This window comes from Ovis canadensis, chromosome 13 (genome assembly GCF_042477335.2).
Source record: "Ovis canadensis isolate MfBH-ARS-UI-01 breed Bighorn chromosome 13, ARS-UI_OviCan_v2, whole genome shotgun sequence".
Lineage (NCBI taxonomy): Eukaryota > Metazoa > Chordata > Mammalia > Artiodactyla > Bovidae > Ovis > Ovis canadensis.
In genome coordinates, this window is record NC_091257.1 from 77131541 (window position 1) to 77143261 (window position 11721).

At 53.2% G+C, this 11721-nt stretch overlaps 1 long non-coding RNA gene and 1 pseudogene across 1 annotated transcript; both read left to right on the plus strand.

The window, feature by feature from the left end:
• The first annotated feature begins 2194 nt into the window (after nucleotides 1–2194).
• LOC138417143 (uncharacterized) lies at nucleotides 2195–4073 on the plus strand. The gene is made up of 3 exons (XR_011247999.1): nucleotides 2195–2510; nucleotides 2720–2774; nucleotides 2992–4073. It is a non-coding gene; the product is annotated as an uncharacterized lncRNA (long non-coding RNA).
• A 5532-nt stretch (nucleotides 4074–9605) lies between these two features.
• On the plus strand, nucleotides 9606–10101 carry LOC138417142 (coiled-coil domain-containing protein 167-like; annotated as a pseudogene).
• Nucleotides 10102–11721: the final 1620 nt, after the last annotated feature.

Sequence of the window (11721 nt, forward strand, 5' to 3'; positions counted from 1 at the left end):
AATCTCTCCTATCTGCTGGGAGTGTGCCAATCATCTCTGCCACAGGTTTGGGGCCCTCCTTGTGGGCCATGTTCACCCCCCTCCCCCTGCCACACCCCAGGGAATCCAGGCAAGGATTCCTCCCTTTGTCTGTGTGGCTAAAATAATCAGAGGTTTCCCTGGTGGTCCAGTGGCTAAGACTCTGTACTCCCAATGCAGGGGGCCTGGGTTTGCTCCCTGGCTGGGGTACTGGAGCCCACAAGCTACAGCTATGGGTTTGCACGCCACAGCTAGAAGAGGCTGCACGTCACAAGTGAGACCTGATGCCGCCAAATAGAAAAATATTTAAAAAAAGACTTCAATCCCAGGGTTCTTCGTACCTGACACCCTCTCCTAGGGACCCCTCTACAGCGTGGCTGGCATGCTGGGCTCAGAGGCGGAGAGGCTTGTCTAAGATGAACTAACCACAGCGTCCACTGCTCACCCTGCCACCCAATGACAGGAAGTGAGGACGGCTCCTTACGGAGCCCAGCCACCCACAAGCGGCTCCTGAGTTCCCAGGTGTCCAAAGGGCCTTCCTCCGGCCCTGCCCCAAGGGCTCAGGGTGTCTCCTGCAGCCTCGACTCCTGTCGCTGCTCAGATGCCAGGACACACCCAGCACTCACTTCTCAGTCACACAATGCATCAGGCACACTGAGGGGCACAGGGGTGCTCCCGGCTCATTCAGGAAGCTAGTCTTTCAAGGAGGAAAAAAGAATGAAAAAAGAATCTTTTTCCTGGCCTCCAGGCTGCTTATTTACAATGACAGTTCATGAGGAACTGTGCTCTGAGTTGAAAAAAAAATCCATTTTGGAAGAGGTGGGGCCTGGAGGAGAAGGAGGCAGAAAAGAGGCAGTGACAGACTCCAGGCTGGTCTCCCGCCGCCCCCCCACCCTCACAGGGCAGCAGGAAGGCTTTTTAACAACGTAACTGTGGTCTTGTTGTTGCTGCTTCATTAAAATCCTTCAAGCTTTTCCCACCCTCTAGGAGCAGCGTGTGGTGTGATGAGCAAGGCCCCATGGGATCTAGCACATTCATTCATTCATTCATTCATTCAGCAAATATGTATCCAGTGCCAAGCTCTGGGCTTGGGAGAGAGAGACAAGCGGCAGCACGTAAACAGACTGTCGGACTTGGTGCAAGTGCCATAAGGAACAGTGGGGGAGGGAAGGAGGCAGAGGCAGGGTGGTCAGGGCAGGCCCCCGGGAGGAGGTGACCCCCGAGCTGAGACTTGACTAAGGAGGAAGAGTTAGCCCAGGAGGCCGCAGGAGGCTGGCACTGCAGAGGCAGTGATGGGGAGGCCGGCAGGACGGGACGAAACAGGAGAAGCGGGGGCTGGATCGTGCAGGATGGCCTGACAGATGGGGAAACCGAGGCAGGTCCCGGTGACTTGCACACGGCCCTGTGGCTAGGCAGCTGCTCCCTTCCTAACTGCCCCCAACTCGAGGTACGAACTCTCTGTTCAAACAGAGCTGAGTCGCCTGGTGCGGGTCACGTGTCCACTTGGGGCTTCCCAGGGCATGGCTGCATTGGCCGCCTCGGGGGCCCAGTGCCCCGTGTGTAGTAGACACTCATAGCATTCGTTGAGTTGGATCTCGGCATTGCATCTCCAGGATGCCGCCCAATGCCTGCAAAACAGCAGGGGCCCTGAGAGCGAGCAGGCTGCGCCGAGGCTGCCCTGGTCCAAGTTGCAGCCCATAGGCAGTCAGCCACGCAGTGGCTGCATCTGTGCCCGGGGGGCCCTCCTGGCCCTCACTGCTTGCTGCTGATTAGAGCTGTCATCACGATGTGGGGGCTTGGCGGGGCTGAGAGCATTGCGGGTCCCCAAAGAGCTCCAAAGCCAGCACTGCATCCGGCTTCACCGCTAATCTGCATCCCAGTAAACCCAGTACTAGTTCACAAGTCAAGGGCAGAAGCCAGCAAAGCCGCGCTTCAGGATGTCTTCGGTGACTGGGGGGCTGTTTGCTTAGGCAGGGGGCTGTCTAGGAGCCCCCCTCTACCTTGCTGGTGCCTGGGGAAGAAAACCCCACCCCGTGAGAGCAGGTATCCAGTAATCCATACTGGGCACCTCCGAGGTTTGGGGCCTTCTAGAAAGCTCCGCTGGGGGAAGTGTGACGGGGGTGGGTTTATCCGCTCTGATAGAGGAACAGAAACCTCGGTTCAGGATGTGGCAGGTGTGAAAGGAAGAGGAAGTGCATGAGCTGTAGCTGGGCTCCTTTCCGAGGCCAAGGCTGTCGTCTGGGCAACCTTTGGCTTCTCCCGGTGGTGCGACAGGGTTTCTGTAGTGGCCGCCACACCTAGAGGAACCCTGGCAGAGAAGGGGCAGCGCAGAGAAGTCCCGGGGGAGGTGCCCTGCCTCCTGTCCTCCCCCTGCTGAGATGGTCGAAGTGTCCACCCACCAAGAATGGGTGTCGGCTGTGGGTGCAGGGCCCTTGAATGCCAGGCCTGTGCTGTCTAGGAGCCAGACGTGGAAAGAAGCAAGTACAGTTCAGGTGATCGGACGGAAGCCCCGTCGAGACACTGTGTGGTGAGGTGGAGGGGATGAGGGAGATGGCTCTCTCCACTCGGGAGCAGCAAGAGGGGTGCTGGGCGAGGTGTCACACCTGCCACAATGACAGCCACCCCAGCAGTGACGGCTGCCACCGACAGGCTCACCGTGCGCCCCAAGAATGCAGGCTTGTCGTATGAATTCCTCCCACAGTTCCAGAATAGCCATGGCTCCCAGATCAGAGATGAGGAAACCGAGGCACAAAGAGGTGAGAGACTTGCCCACGGGCCCCCGGGCAGTAAGGGTGGTCTGGAAGGAGGAAGCTGGCACGTTGCTCCAGAGATGCTCCCCCAAGGTAATAGCGGCGGGGCTTCCGGGCGGCAGTGTGTTTAAACCTGCCAACTGGTCCCGTCTTATTGTCAGCATCACTAGCCACCCTTGCTACTCTGCTCATCCCGGCCTAACAGCGTGGGGTCTCTTCCCAGGTGTGACACAAAGACCAGGACCAGGGGGCAAGGCTGACTCGGGCTACAGACGAGCCTGCAAGGAGGAGACCGTGACCCAGGGGCTTCACAGTCACTAGATTTCCTCTGCTCTCCAGAGGCTGCCTCCTCTCCTCTGCCCCCACCGCCTGCGTCAGTCGCCTGCAAATTGCCAAATGTTGATAATTACTGGAGGCCCCCAATCACCTAATCAACACCTGAGAGGGAGGAAGCAGGATGTGGTGTGTGTCCTAGAGCCCTGGGTGTGGGTGTGGGTGTCCTAGAGCCCTGGGCATCCTTCTCTCACTGGGCATCCTTCTGAGCCCTGAGGATGGAGGCAGAACGGGGGTCCTGGGCCTAGTTCTCTGAGACCTGGGCAGGCCAAGGTCACGGGACCCTTCTAGGCCAAGCAGCACCTCTCCTTCCCTGAGCTGAGCAAGCCTCACAAGGAGAGTAGGAGGCCCACAGGGAGACGCCCCTGATGGCCATAGCTGGCCAGGACTCTCAGGCCAGCCAGCATCCAGGCTCTTCCAAAACTCTGGGCCTTGGCGAGGTGGTTTGAGGAGGAGGATGCTGACAAGGAGCAGGGATCTAGAAGCATCTAGTTTAAATTTTCCCTGGTCCAGATAGGGTGACAGAGGAGCAGAGAAAGGACACAGGCCACCCAGGATCACCCGGCAATTCAGACGCAAGTCCCTGACTCCCCCACCCCCTACTTCTCCCCAACAAGAGGGGCCCTTCCTCCCAATCCACCTTCTTCACGGGCTTTCTCTCCAAGAGGCAGGAAGTGACATGTGAGGAATGGCTTTGGACCTCCGCAGACTGGTTTGAAGCCTCACTCCCCCACTTAATTGCTGTGTGACTTTGGGCAAATGCATTTCCTCCTCTGAGTTGATTTCCTCATCTGTAAAATGGGGAAAATAACTACTTCTTAAAGGAAAAAGGAACTTTCCTGTTGGTTCAGTGGTTAAGACTCTGTGCTTCCAATGTAGGAAGTGTAGGTTCGATCCCTGGTTGGGGGTAGTAGCATCCCACATGCCGTGATCTTAAAAAAAAAAAAAAAAAGAGGACTAACTGCTGCTTAATGTTGTGGTGAGAATTTTGTGGAATAAAGTGTCCATGGGATGGGCCGCGCCTCCCCGGCCCCTGGCTGGCCTCCCCGTGATGGCAAATACGCCCAAACTCAGAAGCACACGTTCTCTGCCCGGCCCTTCCCACGGGCCTGAACGTCCTCCCCCGCTGGCCTCGAGCACAGGGCTTCTCTCCGCAAGGCTTCTCTGACCCGGGCGGGGATGCAGAGAGAGATGGACGTCTCCTGAAAGAGAGTGCTCCCAGGGGCTGGAGCGGACAGAGGATCCTGCCTCGCTTCTGCCACCCTGGTTTGCTGAGAGCTCAGCCCCCACTTCCCCCATCCCTCAAGAGTCTCCTGACTTTGGTGGGGGGCCTGCTGCAGGGAGGGGCTCCTGGGGAGCAGCCTTCACCCCCTCCCATGCGGGCTCATGTCTGCTGGCGGCAGCGGAGCTGAAAGCTGCTGACAGCAGGCCTCTGAGGAGGAGTGTGGAGGGGAGGAGGGGGAGGCGGTAAAGGAAGACACGAGGAGGAGGAGAAGGAGGAGAGACGGAGGGGGTCCTGCTCACCCCCCATGGCCCACCCCGGACAAGCTAAGAAAAGCTCTGGGAGGAGAACAACCGCCAAAGATGCACAGCTGCCCGCCCCAGCCCACCGAGCTGGGGGCCCTTCCTTCCCCCGAGCCAGCTGCCCCTGGTAGATTAGCATTCGACTCCGGAAAAGCAGGCCCCACACACCAACCCATGGGAGGCTGCCAGCTGAGTCAGCCGCTCTACCTGTCAGGAAATCATTCATAAAATATGACACCTTCCCAGCGGCCAGCGCCCAGCCTCACCCCAGCCACTGTCCCCGCCGCCCCTAGCCCCACAACCACTCTGTACTCTTCTGGGATTACAAGAAATAAGGCCAGTTCAGCCTCCATAAATCAGTATTTACGTATGGGTTGCCTGCCCTGGGGACAACAGCCCAACAGCTGAGTCAAGAAGAGCGACTACTTCACTCAATTATGAGCAAAAGTCGGTGACACAGCTTCCGAAGGGTTTTCCGTGTCACGGCCACTCGGGGCGTGGGCACTTCTTTATCTTTGGTTTCTGTATGAATAGCTGGAGGCTCCTAGGACACCTCACTCGACATAGCTAGACACGGACCACACACAGCCAGTCCTCCAACAGAGGAAAACTGGGGGACCTGAGGGGGGGCAGCAACTTGCCCCAGGTCACATGTGAGTTCACAGTAGAAGCCCACATCCTCGAGCTGCCAATGATATGCCACGTTCTTCTCACTTCCCACCACTCAAACCGCGATGCACTCTCTCACTGGGGAGATAAAAGGCAAGTGACTCTCCTGCTGAAGAACTGGATTCTTTATCACAGCCCTGTGTGCCTGGGCCCTGCTTCCCTCCACCCTCACCACATTCCCATGGGCTCTCCTTCTGCAACCACTTGTTTCTCAAGCACACCAAGGGTGCCTCAGGGCCTTTGCACATGCCTGCTCCTTCTCCCTTCCATTCACTACATGTTTGGCTCCCTAGCATCCTGCAGGATTAGGTTCCGCGTCACCTCGGAGAGACTTTCCCTGACCATCACGAGAAACACCCCCCAACACTATTCCCTAGCTTCGCATGAAAACTACTTCCATTCTAATCCATAGTACAAGTTAATCTTGTACTTCTTCACCTGTCAACTGCCTGTCTCCCTGGGGGAGAGTAAGCCTGTGAGGTTGGTTTTACTCACGATGATGTCCTCGCACAATGCTTGGTATGAAACAGGCCCTCGGTAAATATTTGTTGCATGAAAAATGAGTGATTTCTCATTGTGTACCATCAGAACCCCTCAGGCTGGCACTTAAGTCCCTTTATCTTCTGACCACACCACTAAGTTGAGCAGTTAAATGATCAGAACACATCTTCCCCGTTCATCATTCTTATTTGGTGTTCATGACAGAGGGACTCAGAAGAGCCCTGGAGGGTGAGGGTGAGGCCAGGAGCTGGGAGCCCAGGAACAGAGCCCCTCGGCGCCGCCCAGCTAAGAAGGTGCACTGACAGTTTTGTGGGTGCTGTAGGAGGCTGTTCTCTGAAACGGCCCTTATTTCTATTCTCTGTGCCCCGGGAGTGGCAGTCATCAAACACTCACTGCTTCACGAGAAGGGTTTCAAGCTACATCTGGGTCACCCTTCTGATCAACTGCTGATCAGCTCTGACCCACCAGGACTCAGACCTACTTTAGAAGCTGAGGCAAACATACCCAAGTCAGAGGATCAAGGGATCGCAACATTATACATCCATTGGAATCACCCAGGGATCCTGAGAAGATCACAGATGCCCTGACCCCTGCCCGCTTGGGCCCATGATGATTGCACAGGTTTGTCTGAGCTTGGGCAAGGTGAGCACCCAGGGAGGTTCTGATGCACACTGAAGGCTGTCAGTGAGCCCAGCTCTGGCCGGACACTGTAGTGATCTGAGCAGCTCTGGAAAACATTGACACCAAGCCCCTCTGTACAGCGATCCTGACTCAGGGGCTGGGAGTTTTCATTCCCCAGGTGATTCTACAGTGCTGCCACAGTTAGGAACCACTGCCCAGGTCCTTGATTTCTAGACTGCTTTCGCTGACCCAAGTCAGGGGACCTGGCTCTTCTTGCGGGTGGTGGATGTTAGGTGAACACTGATTGAGTGCTTGCTGTGAGCTGTGCTGGACACGCCCTTGCCCTTAAAGCCTCCACTCCCACTGGGGCTGGGAGACAGCCTGGAGGGGGACCATGCCGGGGGCAGGCGGGCAGTGATGCTCCTGCCCCTCTCCTGCTTAACCCCTGTCTGTGACTCCCTTTAAGACCAAGTTCTAAGGCTCACCTGGCAGGATCTGGTCCCTGACTATCTTCCCGGCCTTCTCTCCTGCGGTTCTGGTTCCCCAACACATACCCCAGGGCCTTCCTCATCTTAAATGACCTCCAGTTTTTCCACAAGCACCACAAGTTTTTCCCACCTCCCTGCCAAGGGAGCTCCCGCCGTTACCCACTGCTGGGTCCTCAATCACCCCTCGCCAGCCTTCCTCACTCCTGCTGGGCTTCACCCGGTTGGTCAGAAGGCTCCATCAGGGCCCCTAGGGCGTGTTCTGCACACTTCCTCTAGTGGGCATCTGTCATGCTGCCTCAAAGTCGCTGTCCACCACCCGGAAAGCAAGGCTGGGTGTCCCCAGCATCTAACACAGGCACTTAAGGGTCTGGGGGAGAGGAGGGTAGCAAGGGCAAGTTGTGTTTTTGGTCTACTTTGGCCAAAGTTCTAAAGACTTCTTAGAGAATGGACAGTCTCTAGCTGGGCAGTCAGGAGACTACTCAATACCAACTCAAGGACTAGAAAGTTGCCATGAGAATGGAAATCCAGAACTTGACAGGCTAGCTATTACCAAGATACCTTATCACTCGGTCAGAATCCAGACTCTGCCGTGTACCAGCTGTGGGCCTTTGGGCCAGCTATTTAACTCTCTTGAGTCTTGGTTTCCTCATCTGTACAACAGAGATAGTTATAGTGCTAGCCCAGGGCTGCTGAAAGAAGTAAAACAAGCCAATATATATAAAGCTTTTAATGCAGCAGTGCCTGGCATAAGGAATCATTCAGTAAATGTTGGCAATTATTACTGTTATTATTGCTCATGGAACACCCATGCTGAAAAAGCCTTAAGAGATCATCTAAATTAACTCTTGCATTTTAGAGCCAGGGAAAAGGAAGGTCTCACTGGCTTTTCTGTCCAGGCTTGCAAAGCCAGAGCAGGACCAAGCCAATGGGGTCTCCTCCTGGGCCATCGAGGAGAGTGGGGAGGGGCTGCTGGGGATCAGCTGATGTGTTGGCCAGACGCCAGCTGGACCCTGGAATGACTTGGAGTCTGACAGTCCCTACATCTCGGCTCTGTTCCAGGCCAAATCACTGAGCATATTTTAGGATCAGCAAAAACCCACAATGCCTTTGGCTGAGCACTTTCCCTCTTCTTGTTGAAGCCCAGGGGTATTTTCGAGGAAATTGAGTCCATCTGTTTCTGATTCATTTGTACTTAACTCATCACCAAGCTGTTTTGTAAGAGCCCTTTGATGTGAAAGCAGCCTTATTCCATAAGCCTCTCTAAGCTTTTATTTAGTCAACAGTAGGTAAACGGGGCTCTCCAAAGAGGCCAGAGGCAGCTTTTTCATCTCTCACAACGCACAGGCCACGTGACTTGGAAGTGTGGCCCTCAGATCCCTCTCTTCGGGCCTGTCAGGACAAAGTGACCACGCCCTGACTCCAGACCAGTCTGGAGCTCCTGGCCACCTCTCCTCCCAGGGCGCTCTGACCCAGTGTCCTCCTCCACTCCACTGCCTGTCCACATGGATTTACAATTTCCTGTGCATTTCTTAATTTCAAGTTCCTCAAAGGTGAGTGGCAGGTGTCCTAATTCAACATGGCCCCTACCACCCCAGCACTGTGCCCTTTGCACAGTTACAGGGACCGTCACTTCCAAATCAAAAACCCATGGGAAAGATCTAACGAGTATAAGGGTCCCCAAAGACACAAAGGGACGGAATATTTGAAGTTGGGGCTGCCAAGAATTTAATGAGCAGCTCAGAGAACTGCTGATTGAACTGAAAGTCCCAGGATATGAAGGGAGAGTCTGTCTCCCCTTCTGTCTGCCGCCCAGACCAAAGCACCCACGAAGTCTCACAGCTTCTCTGTTTCATTCAGCAGGATGAAAATTAGAAATCTCTTAACTCAAGAGAACGGATGAAAACTCTTTACTAAACTCAAGGCTGAGTCACAAGATGCTCCTGAAGGGAAGCCTAGGTGTTTTAGGGGATGTCCCTAAATTTTGGAGTGCTTTCAAGGCTCCACAGCCCAATCTAGAGGTGTCTCTGTTAGATGGTATTGATCTTAGAGGGAGGTCTCCCCTGGGCTGGTCATACCCTGTGTTTATTAATGACATAGTTGGTGGTCTCTTAAATGCAGGGGGTGGTATAGCTCAGTGGCCTTCAAAGGCAGGCGTGCATCATAGTTAACCTCCGAGGGCTGGTTACCACGCAGAGCACTGGGTCACAGCCCTAGAGTTTCTGACCCGTAGGTCTAGAGCAGGGCCCAAGAACTTGTATTTCTCCAAAGTTCCCAAGGGATGCTCACACTGTGGGTCCTGGGACTACACTTTGAGAACCACTAGTCTAGCCACTCATTTAGTCCTGGGGTGAGACTATCAGGGGTGCAGCAGCCACCTACTGCCACTGAACGTGTTTTGTTTTGGTTTTCTCAGTACTAAGTGAGGGAGTGATGGTGCAGGCTGCGTGCCCCATGGAGACCACCTCATTCAATCCTCACAACTGGGCTTCCCTGGTAGCTCGGTGGTAAAGAAACCGCCAATGCACCAATGCAGGAGACATGGATTTGATCCTGGATCCAGGAAGATCCCACATGCCGTGGAACAAAAGAGCCGGGATGCCACAACTATTGAGCCTGTGCTAGAGCCTGGGAGTTGCAACCACTGAGCCCACACGCTGCAGCTACTGAAGTCTGCATGCCCAGGAGGCTATGCCCCACAACAGGAGAAGTCACCGCAATGAGAAGCCTGCACACTGCAACCAGAGCGGGGAAATGATGGCTCCAAGAACCTGACAAGTAACATGACTACAATGACGCGAGACAACTGGGGCATCGCTCTAGAGATTCATGGGCTAGAAAGAATGTTGGAGAGACCTGGAGGCTGTGAACTCCAGGCTCTGTGGGGCGGAGCTGAGCTCAGAGGCCAGGAGGTCTCTGGAGAAGGAGAAAAGCAGCCTGATGAACAAAGCCTCCAGCTATGAGAAGCAGCTGAAATTGGTTCGGCAGAAAAACCACAAGAACATGCTGCTGTCTGTGGCCACCTTCCTCTTCCTGACCCTCGTCTACGCCTCCTGGACCTGGCGAGCCTGAGATTTCTCCAGTCAGCGCAGCAATATTTAACGGAGTCCCAGAGTCGTTATTTCCCTGCTCACTGAAACTAGAGGAAAGCCCACGTGAGCAGAGCCAAAAATAAAAATGGAAAATTAATTATAAAAAGACCCTCACAATTACCCTGTGAGGTTGACACTGTCTCCATTTTACCGATGAACCAGAGAGGAGAGGTGAAGCAAACCTCCTCAAGGTTGCACACTGCTTCACCCAGGAGCGGGTGCATGGCGAGAGAGTCAAAATACTCTGAGTGAATGCATCTGTGAACACAGATGGCTATTTGAACCCACGTCTGATGCCAAAGCTCAGACTCATTCCACCACACTAGCAGGAAGTGCTGAAGGAGGTTATGGAAGGTCTGGGGCGGGAAGGACTGAAGTTTTTCTCTCCCTCCTTCCTCCACTGCCCCCCCCACCCCCCTCTTCCTCTCTCTATGGCTTTCTTTTCTCTATGAAAGTAGTGATCTGACTAAAGCTTCTCTGAGTCTCCCGTCAGGGTTCAGGGTCTGACCCAGGGGAGCAGAAATGAAAAGCAGTAGGGAGAAGCTGGTCCCAGAAGGGCTATCGGGGAGAAGTGGGATCACCTGCCATAGGACTGAAGACAAGGCCCAGGTTAAAGGCCCAGATCAGCCCCAGGGCGTCACCCGACCTCATCAGAGGCGAGGCGTCTAGAAATAATTCAGGTAGGTGGGGTGGAGGAAGTGTAGTTGTTTTGGTTGAAAAAACTTAAAAAAAAAAAAAAAGATGTTCTTTTTAGCAATCTAGGGGGTAGGGAAGTTCTCTTTGAATTTGTCACTGTGTACCTTTCATGTATTATCTCTACAAATAGATCACACTAACTGGGCTTCCCTGGTGGCTCAATGGTAAAGAATCTGCCTGCCAACTCAGGAGATGCAGGTTCAATCCCTGGGTCAGGAAGATCCCCTGGAGAAGCAAATGACAACCCACTCCAGTATTCTTGCCTGGGAAATCTCATGGGCAGAGGAGCCTGGTGGGCTACAGTCTGTGGATTCACAGAATCAGACATGACTTGGCGACTAAACATCACAAATTGATGCTTATATTGAAAAATTTAGATTTTACAGATACCCAAACGAAAAAATTCAAAACCTGTTATTCCATGGCCCAGAAATCACCACTGATAATATTTTCCTTTATATTCACTTTACCAACTTACTAATTTATTTCTATGTAAACTTTACAAGAGTAGGTTCACCTTGATCTTACTGTTTTGTAACCTGATTTTTTTTAGCTGTATATCATGACCAAGGTCCTTTTACTGTCTTCTTCAATATCCATTTCAATGGCTGCATGCTCGTCCATTACATACATACACCATAATGGATATACCCAATCTATTGCCTGATATTAGATTGTTTCCATTATTTGTTATATCAATTTTAGTTTATTTTGCACTAGTACACTTTATTCATTTTGGGGTTACCCATGGTTTAAAAGAGCCCCATTGGATCAAGAGGTAACAGAGTGAGAAATGAAATATTCATGGAGATGTTTCAGTGTGGGTTTGATTTTGTAATACTTCTTAATTTACGTTAAGTTCAATTAAAACCTTTCTAGTAATTCTATAGAATGTGAATTGTATCTTGGTAAAAAAAATCCTTTCTAGTTGGGAGGTAGAAGACTAAAATTCCAACTGTTGCCACGTGACCTCATGTGGTGTAACCCTTGGTGTGTCCTTTTTCTCAGACACTGGTGTAACAATATGCAACT